This window comes from Bombyx mori, chromosome 25, assembly GCF_030269925.1.
Source record: "Bombyx mori chromosome 25, ASM3026992v2".
In the NCBI taxonomy this organism is placed as follows: domain Eukaryota; kingdom Metazoa; phylum Arthropoda; class Insecta; order Lepidoptera; family Bombycidae; genus Bombyx; species Bombyx mori.
This window is the reverse complement of record NC_085131.1, coordinates 10,855,452-10,870,262: the sequence shown is the minus strand read 5'-3', so window position 1 is coordinate 10,870,262 and position 14,811 is coordinate 10,855,452. Positions and strand designations below refer to the sequence as shown.

Below are 14,811 nucleotides of genomic sequence, written 5' to 3'. Positions count from 1 at the left end.
GCTTGGTACTATTTTTACTGCAAAACTCTTAAATAGGCCTTGGTTTTAATACCAATATGTCCAGATGGTAAATTGACACTGTTGTCCTCTTAACTTTGGTCTTCTAACCAAGCGTTGGTATGAAAATCAGCATTAAGGCGTAATTTGTCGGCCGTCATCTCAGTATTCTATTTTTAAAGTATACAACATTAAATACACAATCTTGTCAGTTCAGTCTTCATTTCTCAAAAATCCTATTGCATTCACATTTAAACACTTCTTGTTCCAATTTTTTTTAACCATTCTTATAACATGTCCACGCCTCGCCAATATATATTTTCAACATCAACATCACAAACCGCTTTAATAAAAACATTCAAGTGTTGTTAATTAAATAAACACGACCGTTTATTTACATAAGTGTCTGTACGATTTCGATACCTTGTAAGCTGTTACCAAAATTAAAAGTATCGTTACGTCAGTATCGATGTTCTACTTAAAAGCTTTCACTACAGCGACTTCCGCCGCCTACTCGTTTTAAATAAAATTAATAACATCCGAATATGTTCACATTACGTTGCCGTATTAACTTGAATTGGGGAGTTGCAGATCTCGATCAAAGGAAAGGGATGAGACAAACACGTCCCAATGTGTATTTCAGCTTTTTTGTAAAGAAATTAAACACGCGTCGTCTAGTCCGTTACGAATATTCATAGCTTACAATCGTTTCAGAAATTATCTATATATTAATACGTGAAGCAAAAACTTTGTACCCCCTGTTTACGAAAATTGCGCGGATGGAGGAGTATGAAATTGTTATGAAATGAGTATGAAATAGTATTTAAATATATGAAATGAGTATGAATTGGAGTATGAAATGAATGTTCACGATTGACTTCCACGGTGAAGGAATAACATCGTGTAATAAAAACCAAACCCGCAAAATTATAATTTGCGTAATCACTGGTGGTAGGACGTCTTGGGAGTCCGCACGGGTAGGTACCACCACCCCGCCTATTTCCGCCGTGAAGCAGTAATGCGTTTCGGTTCGAAGGGTGGGGTAGCCGTTGTAACTATACGAGACCTTAGAACTTATATCTCGAGGTGGGTGGCGCATTAACGTTGTAGATGTCTATGGGCTCCAGTAACCACTTAACATCAGGTGGGCTGTGAGCTCGTACATCCAAGTAAGCAATAAAAAAAAAAAATCCACTGTTATATAGAAAAGTAGTGCAGAATGTTAATATTTTTTTAAATTATGCACAAAAAATACATTAAATCAATAAATAAAAACATTACACACACTACCGTTTATTTGACACGCATGCGTACTATTTGTTTATTGTCAAACTTTTCTTATTGCTTATGTGCTATGTGGTCAAATTGAGAATAGATTAAATATTTTTTGTCTTTATTAATATTTGTCTAAAGTGCAGTCTTGGCGAAATCTGTGATCATACTCGTAGAAGTCTTTGACAATAGAAGCATAATAGTGTAGAAACTTATATTTAATTAATTATAGTCGAATTTCGACTACCGGAGGACCACTAGTTAATATAATAAATTATAATGTCGTCATTTATTTAATAACGAAATGGTCGGTCAAAAAAATTGTCTACAACTCTATTAATCGAAAGTGAGGTAGAAAGAAATAAAAAATGCTATATAATTATAGTGTTTTTAGTAACGTCTCAAAATATCAAGGTAAACTATACCGGAGTGATTATCTAATCTAGTTCCAACACAAACGAATGTGGGCGTTAAGGTTCTACTACGAACAGCTGTTTTGTCAATGAACATTTTCAATGAATGAGCATTCTCGTGTGCACGGACCCTTCGATTTATTTATACGTGGGCGATTTAAGTTTATTATAAATTTTTTTACTGCTTAGATGGGTGAACGAGCTCACAGCCCACCTGGTGTTAAGTGGTTACTGGAGCCCATAGACATCTACAACGTAAATGCGCCACCCACCTTGAGATATAAGTTCTAAGATCTCAGTATAGTTACAACGGCTGCCCCACCCTTGAAGCTGAAACGCATTATTGCTTCACGGCAGAAATAGGCAGGGCGGTGGTACCTACCCGTGCGGACTCTCAAGAGGTCCTACCACCAGTAAGCAATACCTAGCACCAGTAAGAAAAACGAATTGGAACAACGCGGATGTGTTTAGTACCGTAAGTTAGACAAAGACGATTTTAAGAAACTTTGTGGATGCCGCATCGGCTCTAAGAAACGGTGTGAATTTTGCTCCTGCAAATCGTGCAGTTGTCAACTCTATGTCAAACGTTATTAACTGAAGAGTGAGCCCACAGTAATCCAAAGCCTCCAAAAAAATAATCCCTGCAATTAATACACATTTTCCTCGACAAGTCAAGTTCAATAATAATAACGGTCACAATATTATTTTAACTGAGTTTCCTGTTATTTACGAGTATGACGCACTATAATTTTTCCGTCGGAGCTTAGTTAATTCTGTGTCACTCCCATTGTTCTGTTCCTATATTGTTATAATAATTATGTTATACGTATTCTTTTACTGTTATTTGTAGAGAATAATTGTACTTTTATATACCTGTATTATATCACGATATTATGGATATACGACCTACCTTTATAATTGGTTTCAATTTCAACATGAATAGCGCTGATTTTTAGTGCTTTTAGGTACCACAAGCACCTGTCACCGTCCGTGAATTAACCCACAGACACAGCCCACTGAGTTTCTTGCCGGATCTTCTCAGTGGGTCGCGTTTCCGATCCGGTGGTAGATTCTGCGAAGCACTGCTCTTGCTAGGGCCAGTGTTAGCAACACTTCCGGTTTGAGCCCCGTGAGCTCACCTAAATCTTAGGGTGAAACTGAAATAGCCTATCAAGGCTATCAGCATAGGTAGGAAAAAGAATCTGACGTTTTTGAGTTCATTGAGTTTTCGAATACAGTAAATTAGTGCATGTTCTGTTCCCAACACCATCTATTTCCAAAAGAAAATTCAAATCCCCTAACTATAGTAATAATTTGAATCGCCTATCATCTATGTGGTCATAGAAGGTTCCATTGATTGCGATAATGCAATACCGCTGCATCTAATTGGTCATAATTGTGATCTCGTGGGCTGCAATTATCAAAATTTGACCTCGTTCTAAATAGATCAAACACACAGCAAGCACCATAGTGTGTATTAAGGTAACGCGCTACCATTAAGGTTCCCGTTAAAACAAAATAATAAAATGGAAAATTGTCACAGTAGTAGAAATATTAAAAAATAAAAACCATGTTTAATATTTTTTCACACCAAATTAATTCATGGGTGTACCGTCACAAATATTTTTAATATACATATTTCGATTCCCAATATATAACAGCTCGTATTCCGTGCAGTTATAAAACTTTTTTTTCCCCTACCTATTCGCTGGCGTTGCATTGCCCCGTCGCGGTCGGATAAGTAATTAGTAGCGGCCACGATAAGGTTTTCGCGTCGCGCCTCTTTATCGAAGTAGCGTTCTGACGCTTTCTTAAGATACTTACGTATTAGTACTAAATTTAGGTCGTCGTGTAGATCTACATTCCTTACATACCACGGTGTTAGAAAACTAATTTAAATTTAGTCTACGCTTTTCGTATACCATATTTTATATCTCTGCTATGCTTTATTTATGTTTTGAGAAATAATTGTTTTTAATCATAGCGTTGGTTACACATAATTTCATTTTGTGATGATTCACCTACCAAGTGAGCTCACGGGTTCAACCTGGGAGAATTGGCGCACACTAGTTCTAGCAAGAGCAGTGCTTCGCAGAATCTAACACCGGATCGGGATCGCGACCCACTGATAAGAGCCGTCGAGAAACTGTGGATAATTCACGTTGTGAACCGTGTACTGAAAACCACTTAACATCGGATGAGCCGTTGCTCGTTAGCTTGTGCACACATCTTGTGCAGTAAAAAAAAGAGGATGCCCAGTGCGAGACAATATATTTAAAGTATTTGAGCTAAGTAAGTTTAACAATTGCTGTATATTATGTCAATTCAATTTTCGCGGCAAAGCCATTCTCGATGTCGAAAATCGAGATACGTATTTTAATTTATTTCGTGAACGGTATTGCAATTTATAGCCGTCTGTTACGCGTTTCCGTCATTTGCTTGCTGCGTGTCATGGTATTTTAACAAAGAGAAACGGCCCACGACTTTCCATTGTCAATTTTATAGCCCTTCACAATATCAGAGATTCCGAGTTATCATTTGCGTTTATGAAATATTGGGCAACGTGAACGTATAAAACAAATATACATCTATATGTATATTATATCTATCTACTCTCTATCTCTATCTCTATACTATATGGCTATCCATATAGTATAGAGAAGTAAAATTTAGTTTTTTTTTTTGTTTATTGCCCTTGTAGGCAGACGAGCATACTGTCCACTTGATGGCGAGTGGTTACCGTCATTCATGGACGTCAGCCAAGACTGCTGCTACTTATGCTTAAATTATGTCATAAATACTGCTATTCCATATGAATATATTTTTTTATGATAGAATGCTTGACACCATACACACATACTATCTTATCATTAAGAGTCGGACATGCTATTATGATTATGACTTAAAAGTCTATTAGCTTTTGAAATGGAAACCTCTTTAGTATCGGTGTTATTTGAATCTTGGTGAAACGAAAAGGTGACGCTAGAAAGAGACGAAAATAAACGTCCACAGATACTACAGAGTCCACAGAGTCTACAGATACTATTGCGTTATGCTTTTTTATGTTGTTTTTGTTGTGTTATTGAACAGCTAATAATAATATAGTATTTTAAGCTAATTTATTCCTATGTGTGAAAAAGCGTGACTAATGTTTCTGATAATCTATATATTAATACGCGTAGCAAAAACTTTGTACCATTTTTTACTAAAATTGCCCAGACGGAGGAGTTTGCAATTTCCCATACTTATAGAAAATATAGAGAAGGAGTGCAGAAAGCATTTTTTTTTTAATTAATCATAAAAAATACATTAACTCAATAAAATAAAACATTATACACACTACCATGTATTTGACAAAAACACGATTATATACTCTTTTGTTTATTATTGAAGTTTGTGGTCAAATTGAAAATAGATTAATATTGTTTGTCTATAATACTAGTTGTCTATAGTGTAGCCTTGGCGAAATTTATAATTATAAAAATAAAGTCTTTGACAATTGAACCATAATAATGTTAAAATTTATAATTCAAATTAATTATGGTCGAATTTTGACCGCTGTGCCATCACTAGTATCATGTACAATATTAATACCCAGTGAAAAAATCAACACCAATGTGTAAGCGTGTATCGTTTCAAATATAACCTCTCCCAATTCTATGTTGTATTCTGCTTGATGAGCTTGTCCTAGATTCCACGTCGTTTGATCTAAGATAACGATTTGTAGAACAACGCACATCTTGAGATATTAGTTATCGTGTTAGATATTTTAATGATTCCATTCAATCTGTTTAGTCTAAAAAGCCTAACTGCTAATAGTGTTCTTGATTCGTTTATGTTTCATGAACAATTTGAGTCTTAAATAGCAATATAAAATGCGACCGTTATTTGATGAAAACAAATTCCTTTGTGTGCGTTTGATGTAAATACAGCGTCGCCGACTGTTTGAAAACTTTCCCCCTAAAGCAATTTCAAAAACCACTAAATTCAAAACAAAACTCCCCAACGACGGACCAAGTATTTATTCATTACAATATAAGTAAAGAAATAAATAAAAATAATAAATAATTAGTTAATGACAATAGTTATTTAGTATTCTTAAGTATTTTTCTATATAAAATGTTATCTCTAAAAATATCCCCAAAATAATTCACCCCCTAAAAAAATCCCTGTATAGATTTTTTCCCCCTAAATTTTGGGCTAAAACCCCGGAGTTGGCATCACTGTGTAAATATGAGAGGTTGTGCAATTGATGTTTTTATTTCGGCGTCCTATTTAAATTGCTCCGGGAAACGTAGCGATGTAATTATAGTATCGAGAGTACTAGAACGTTCTCGAATACAACAGTTAAAACAGTTATGTGTAAACTAGACGTAGTTTTACTGTGTTATTACTATTATTGCTTTCAAATACGAAGGATGCAAAATTCGATTTTTTTTTATTTTTTATTGCTTAGATGTGTGGACGAGCTCACAGCCCACCTGGTGTTAAGTGATTACTATCTACAACGTAAATGCGCCACACACCTTGAGATATAGTTCTAAGATCTCAGTATAGTCACAACGGCTGCCCCACCCTTCAAACCGAAACGCATTACTGCTTCACGGCAGAAATACGCGGGGCGGTGGTACCTACCCGTGCGGACTCACAAGAGGTCCTACCACCAGTAATTACGCAAATTATAATTTTGCGTGTTTGATTTTTATTGCACGATGTTATTCCTTCACCGTGGAAGTCAATCGTGAACATTTGTTGAGTACGTATTTCATTAGAAAAATTGGTACCCGCCAGCGGGATTCGAACACCGGTGCATTACTCGATACGAATGCACCGGACGTCTTATCCTTTAGGCCACGACGACGTCAAAATGATATCTACTGATATAAGTTATAGTGCGTCATATTATATCATTCATGTTTGTAGTTTCAATAGTTTGATGATAATATTTATTTACTATATTCGATTTTGACAGCTGTTACATGATATACCTCAATAATACTTCTGTTTGAAGTTGTGAATGATACAATACACGTTACACAATGCTTTAATTAATGTATCACACCCAAACATGACTAAGGTCATGCCCAAAAATAAAAACGAGTAACATAATATATTGTGTCCGACCGGTACTGAGCTCGACTACTTAGGTATTTGGATAAAAATTAAAATGTTTGTAATGAAGACTATTTATTACTGTATTTAATTAAGGGATTATTTCATAAAAAACAAACGGATTGTGAAGTAAACATGATAGGTACAGTTAGTTTTTTTTTTTATTGCCTTTGTAGGCAGACGAGCATACGGCCCACCTGATGGTGAGTGGTTACCGTCGCCCATGGACTTCAGCAATGCCAAGGGCAGAGCCAAGCCGCTGCCTACCGCTTAATACTCTCCACAAGCCTCGTTTGAAGAAGGACATGTCATAGCGCTCGGGAAACACCGTAGAGGGGAGCTCATTCCATAGCCGGATGGTACGTGGCAAAAAAGATCTCTGGAAACGCACTGTGGATGACCGCAGTGGCTCCAGATAGTATGGATGAACTCTACTCCGGTGGCGGGCGGTGCGATGGTAAAAACGAGACGTTGGTATCATCTCGAACAATTCCTCAGAGCACTCCCCATGGAACATGCGGTCAAACTATTCGACTCTTTGAGTCTAAACTATTTGACTACTGAATCACTTGACTGCAGCAAAAATGTAGATTTTTCTTTATTGCATATTTCATGGAGCCCAGCGGTCGTTAGGAAGAAATTTGATTTTGCATTAAGCCCGTCCGTTGCATAATGTGAAGTTGATTACAGAACGTATTTGATAAATATTCAGAAATATACAAAAGATTTAAAATACGCTACCGGCTATTCTCACTGCGGACACCCACATTGTCTCATCAATCAATCACAATTTAACTATCAGCGTCCATTTCAATTGTGTCAGTGAAGCAGTTTAATAATCAGTACTTGGTGGGTATACCCTTGAAGCTCACTTTACATAGATAGTATTAAGGTGACTTGATATAATGAAAATCACTTTTATGCTGTAATATCGCATTTGTTTTCTTGTCGGACCCGTCGCTGGCAACGAAGAGTTCGGCGAGTAAACTAACTCATAGACACAGCCCACTAAGTTTCTCGCTGGATCTTCCACTTCGACAAAGCGACACGACACGAGAACCCTCTCATCGTGGCCGCCGGTAACTACATTCCCGATCCTGCGGAAAGAATGGAAAGCAGTCGACGTCGCCCCAAACACGTCATTTCGGATCCTCCCGATCCACTAACGGTGCTTTTAGGTATCTCAAGCACCCGTCACCGTTCTCGTCGAACCCGTCGCTTGCGACGAAGGGCTCGACGAGTAAATTAACCCTCAGACACAGCCCACTGAGTTTCTCGCCGGATCTTTTCAGTGGGTCGCGTTTCCGATCCGGTGGTAGATTCTGCGAAGCACGGCTCTTGCTAGGGTTCGTGTTAGCATCGTCGTCAGGTTTGAGTCCCGTGAGCTCACCTACTAGTTAAGGTTCCGCTGGCATAGCCTCTCAAAGCTTCTAGCCTAGGTAGTAAAAAAAATGTTTATTGTTTTCATTTTACTGTTCCTAACGTTTCGAGTACTTAACACTTTTCCATTACCTGAACTTCAGAAAGTTTATCATTCTAGAAACTTCCGGATTTCCTTGATCCTTCTGTTTATGTCTAACTAACAGGTACTTTGTGATGTCTATTGAGTCTCGACTATCTTTATTTAATATTAATATAATAGATTTTCAGTAAAGGTATTTGTAACTAATACTGAAACTTCGACTTTATCTTTCAAGGCGGATGGTGGTATTTACGTTGTGACGTATAAGGATTCCACTACCTACAGTCGGTTAAAAAAAACATGTTAAAGGCATATTAGAAACAGTAGATCGCCCATCAGCGTATTTTACAAAAAGGTGGGTCATGTTATAAGTGCACCATGACTCATAATAATGGAATGTGTTTCCTCTGTGTAAAGGTTTCTAATCATTATACACTTCAATATTTAACATAATTATAACATATACGTATTGATAGTTATAATACTGAGAAATAGAATGACAAGCATGGACTATAACAATCTATTTCATAGAACTGGCGTCTTGCCAATGTAATGAAGCAAGAGCTCTGTGTTCGCGCTTCTGGGTAATGCATATTACGATTATTGGACACGAATGCTTGTCCATCCTTATGGTATTATCTGTGAACCCGAAGTAATTTTCGTTTTCCGGTTCTTATAGGCACTACAGTGTGACTATCGTCCATATTGAGACGTGTAGGTGAATAAGTATTTAAAAATAACTACTGTTTTATTTTTAACAGAAATCTCCAAACGCTTGAAGGAGGTTACACATGATGCTAAGGCTGGCTGGTACTTTGCACAGAGAGTGAGTCTGGCTGTCTAACGAGGCAACGTAGCCAGTACCTTGGGGACTGTGCCTCCATCAAGCGCGTTGGAAGATCTGTTCTACTCTGTGGATTGAGTTATGTTAAATTATTTTGATTTGACTTTTTGTTAATAAACGAAAATTATAATAAAATACTACTGTACTACCCCTAAATCGAATATTTAACTAAGTAATCTAAAACTGTCCCTTGAAGGGAACGATGCTACGATATATTTGTGCAAAATTGAGTCAAATTCATTATTCTTTTGGAAAAGAGTCACAATGTCAAGAATTCTCATACAACAGATAGAACACTACTATATTTACCATACCGCAATATACCTGCTATATCTTTATCTATTCCAGAATTTCTGTAAATTAAACGGTTGTCTGGAAGAGATCGCTTTTAGCGATAAGACCGCCTATTGTACAAAAATACATCCGCTTGTTGACTTGTTTTTTAATGTTAATTGTGTTTTGGTGTGCAATAAAGTGTATTCTCTCCTCTCTCTCTCTCTCTCTCTTTCTCTCTTTCTCCTTCTCTCTCTAAATTTAATTTCATACACTTATCCTGTACTATCTACCGAAGATTTCTGACTACCAATGAAACATAATATACCATTTGTTGTTGCAAATGATCAGGTGTTCGTACAACGCCTGCGCGTAGGAAACAGTGGGTGGCGAGCGGCGCCCACTCAACTGTGATTATGTCATCAAGCATTGCTGTTGTAACACATATAAGGACAACTATGTCGAACTACGCTACGTACAGAAGATACATCTTGTCAACAAACAACATCTTTGAATATGACAGTTGTTTAATTCGGAATCGTAACCGGTTCTTTGGATATAATAATTTCTACTCGTATTTTATATTTGTTAGACTATCTGAAACTATAAATGCATACGTCTGCGTGTCTGCACAATATTTGTATCAATGTGTTAGTGCGCTTTGGCTTATTAATACCTCTCCGACAAATCAAAGTTTTGGATTACGTACGTAAATATGTTAAGGACCCAATAATGCTGGCTAATGATGAGAATGGGGTCGCATAACCCGTATCTACCTTGTGGTGGGTAGTCATCATAGAACACAAGATATTTGACAGAGCCTAAACCTCGCTTACGACATTTTCAAGATAGGCTTGCCTTGCATACCAGTTCCGAACAACAACATTCTAAACGTCGGTCTACCGAGCAATTTTACCCACTCGGTGGAAGATCTTTCTTTTGTCGTTAAAACCTCCCAAAATTTCTTTTACCAATATAAGTATAATCTTATACCTTTAAACGAGCAATTCTTGTATATTAATATATATGCATATAATCTGAATTTCGGAAACGGCTCCTACAATTTTCATAAAATTTATTATACAAGGGATTTCGGGGGCGATAAATCGATCTAGCTACGATTTATTTTCAGAAAATGTTGTTTTATTCGTGTTTTCAATAATCAACTCTTCCCGACATGTATTGGCGAATAATAATACTATTTTTATTAATTGAGGGCACCTAACCGCTTTAAAGAGACAACAAGATGGCGTTATCAAAAAAAAACCGGCTATCATCTAGTATTGTTTCTACGAGTAGATTACAGTAACAATAAAAAAAAGGATATTTTTTGTTTCGATATTTCCATCGATGGCAGTCGAGTAAAGACACCTGAGCAATAGCCAGACAGGTCTAGTCGATATCGACAGGTTTTATACCGCGTTTTAACTGTTCAATTACGGCTGTCGCCCTCTGTCCTCGATAGACGACGAAGCGAAATTTTCGTGGGATACATCAAATGCGTTCATATATAATATATTGCCTTCTTCTCGAAGATTAGCGTCAATGTCAGCCTAAAAATTTTTTTGGCGCTTAGTCAAACACATTTGTAAATAAATAACAGTATCTACTAAATGGCTAAAAGGGCATGTCCTAGCACTCAAAAAAACGATGGAAGGAAGTTCGTTTAAATCCGGGCGGTGTGATGCAAAAATAGTAATCTCTGGAAAGTCACTATGGATGAGTACAGAGGCTCTAGATAATAGAGATTAATTCCGCTCCCATTGCGAGTGGTGCCATAATGAAAAGAGGACTATCGAATTATCTCGAATAATTCCGCAGAGCACTCCCTAATTTGAATATTGGAGAATACTTCACAAAAAACAGCATTCAAGAAAAGTTATAATTTTTTCATTAATTTAATTCCCAGTCACTAAAATCGATTGCAACAAACTATATACTTGATACTCAGTAACTAAAAATAAAATTCTTGTTATAATGACGGCGTACCTGTTTATATACAAGCGCATGTATGCACCTCATAATTTTCGAGTATGTACTTACCTCAGCCGGCTAGAGTAGCGATCTGTTTTGAAACATAACAAATAACAGGTTTCTTCAAAAACGGACATAGAACTTTGGGTTTTATTTAAATAGCCTTAGTAATACCAAAATACTAATTTGAATATATACCGATATGTTGTTACCATCTTGCCACCTATGTGTAGTATTTTCTTTACTTCAAAATATATATATTAAGATTTCCTATGTCTACTTAGCGGTTTCTGTACACAAGTGTTTGTTTTAGGAGATAAGGAGATTTATTTGCCAATTTTACGACTGTTTTATGAAGATAACGGGTAGCTAATTACTATACTATGCTAAACCTAAATTTGTAGAATTGAACACTAAATCTAAGCTCAGTTGTAGTAAAATTCTATAACTAACCACCCGGTTTTATTGAACCTCCATTGGTATTTTGCTGTCACTTTATTTTCCTCTATGCTATGTGCATTAGTACACTCTTTGTACACTTTTGTGGTGACACGGTGGTCGTGGATTTCGAATGTCACACATAGACAGCCCACTGAGTTTCGCGCCGGATCTTCTTAGTGGGTCGCGATTCCGATCCGGTGGTAGAATCTGCGAAGCACTGCTCTTGTTACTGCTAGTGTTAGCAAATTCGTTCAGCTTGAGCCCGTGAGTTCACCTACCCGTTCTGGCGTAACTTGAGTAGGCCACCAGCGAATAGGTAGGGATGAAAAGAATCGAATGTCAATTGACAATTCAAATATATTACTAATTCAATTTTTGATGGCTTGTTAGTATCTACATACCTATACGTATGGGTATACCACATCATAATTTTGTATCAGTTTAACTACTTTAGTCATTATACGTAATGTGAAATAAAGCAGGCGCCTTCGCTCTGGGCATCGTTGTTGCACCGCGCCGTCAACACATTACACCGTCGAGACGCTGGTTCACGAACTGTCTGCCGCCACAAATAAACTATCTCGTCCTACATAACTGTCTATGATACCAAGAATAACCACCCAATTAGCCGGAGGAAACCTGCGAAACAATGCTGCCATAAAGTTTACTTCGGGATATCGTGATTAAGGTGATATATTACTTGAATACTCGAAGCGCGTGTTTATTGAGAACTTAAACGATGATTTGTGTCGATTTTGGATCCTACGCAATATATACCTACATACAAAATTCTCTGTAAACAGCAGTACTTCATTACGTCACCAAGTTTATTTATTTATTTTATTGCTTAGACGGGTGGACGAGCTCACAGCCCACCTGGTGTTAAGTGGTTACTGGAGCGCATAGACATCTACAACGTAAATGCGCCACCCACCTTGAGATATAAGTTCTAAGGTCTCAAGTATAGTTACAACGACTGCCCCACCCTTCAAACCGAAACGCATTACTGCTTCACGGCAGAAATAGGCAGGGTGGTGGTACCTACCCGCGCGGACTCACAAGAGGTCGTACCACCAGTTCACTAATATGTAGCGATCAGATCGGTCCATCATACGATCACATGTCAAAACTTCTCAACCATTTCTTAGAGCACATATCTTTTTTTATTATTATTATAGAATAACTAAGAATCAATTCAACTCTTATCTAGATCCGAATCAAGGATTGTGTAATGTCAAAGTATTGTATTGGCGCCTTAACATTGGACACAATGAACCGTATAAGGTGGAAAGTGAGTGACAAATAGAATACATAATTAGTCTTCCAAGTCCTATGAGGATGAGTACAATTATTCAGCTGGTCATTAAAATATTTCTATACAATTACTAGATAACATAGCTATAAATGTAGATTTGTAGGTTTAACAATATAGTTTTTTACCTTTGATGTATCGGTATCTTTATCACCTGATGCGCCACGTGTTGCCAGTGTTTTTGCAAATGGCGGTCGCAGCAAATTTAAAAAAAGAAACGGTGTTATAAATGTCGCGTCTAACCAATGCTTTTTTTAGTTTTCTTTTCCTGGTTAAATAAACTCCCGTAAAGTCTGCATGACCATACCACGTTTCCAACAAAGGAATTTTAGAATCTCAAAGTGTTTCTCGGACAAGAAATCGCTATACGTGACCGGGGTGGCATAATTTCAAAAGCCGCTATCGTTGAACACATGTAGCTAAGTTCTACCTCGAGAAAACATGGTAAAATTCTGAAGTTGAATTGTTAGGATCATTAGGATTGTTATGTGGTCCGTAATGATGAAGCGCCTGCTTTTTGGTTTTGCATTTAACCATAACGGTTTAAATTTAACTAGAGGTTCCGCAGTAGTTGAAATTCGACTATAATTAATTGGAAATGTAAGTTTGTACACTATTATGATTGTATTTTATAACTCTATAATCACAAATTTCGCCAAGACTACACTATAAAAAAATAATAACAAAGACAAATCATATTCCATTCTCAATTTGACAACAGATGTCAAGAACAAAAGTTTGACAATAAATAGTATGCAAGCGTGTGTGCGTCTAATACATGGTATGTAGTGTGTGTAATGTTTTCTTTATTGATTTCATGTATCTTTTATGTATTATTTTAAAAAAATATTAGCATTATGCACTTTTTCTCTATATTCTCTATAAGTGTGGAAAATTTCTTACTCCTCCATCCGCGCAATTTTCGTAAAAAGGAATACAAAGTTTTTGCTTCACGTATTAATATATAGATATTATATGTTGATTCAATTTTCATTATATTCATAATGCAACTACTAAAATTAATGCTAACTTCATTAGAGACCTTAAAGTTTTCCTTGTTTTGGATATTAATAACAGCAGAATGCTGACTCATCTAATTCAATTCCCGGGTGATCGTTGAGTTATATGTGATTTGAAAATCGATCGAATCAATTCAAATTCAAATCATCAAATTTAAAACTTTAATCATTCTACTAATTATCTACTAAGAAACATCCCTATCACTCTAACGTACCCTCTAACCCTGCAGTATAGTTAATAACGAAGTTAGACATTAATAAATAATAACATCTAATGGAGGAGTACAGATAATTATTATACGTGCTTCAAATATAGTAGCTCTTTCTTGCTTAAGACAGTTTACGCCAGACACAATGTACATATATCTAATATATAAAATTCTCAGGTCAGAATGTTCGTTCCCATACTCCTCCGAAACCGCTTGACCGATTCTCATGAAATTTTTTATGCATATTCAGTAAGCCTGAGAAACGGCTACTATCTATTTTTCATACCCCTAAGTGATTAGGGTTGTCCACCCCCAACATTTTTTTTTTATTTGGACATTTTTTTTTGTTATAATGAGGTATTATGTGGGTGAATGAGGTTTTGTTATTTTTATTATAATATATTCCCTCATCGTTCACAGCACTACATACCTCTTTCACTCATTTACCACATCCTTACACACTTACAATAAGTTAGTTTTTTT

General features: G+C 36.5%; 1 protein-coding gene across 3 annotated transcripts in view; it reads left to right on the top strand.

Moving 5' to 3' along the window:
• The window catches only part of LOC101737978 (unc-112-related protein), a 57,966-nt gene that overhangs the window by 22,382 nt on the left and 20,773 nt on the right, over window positions 1–14,811 (top strand). The gene's annotated exons all lie outside the window — the stretch shown is intronic.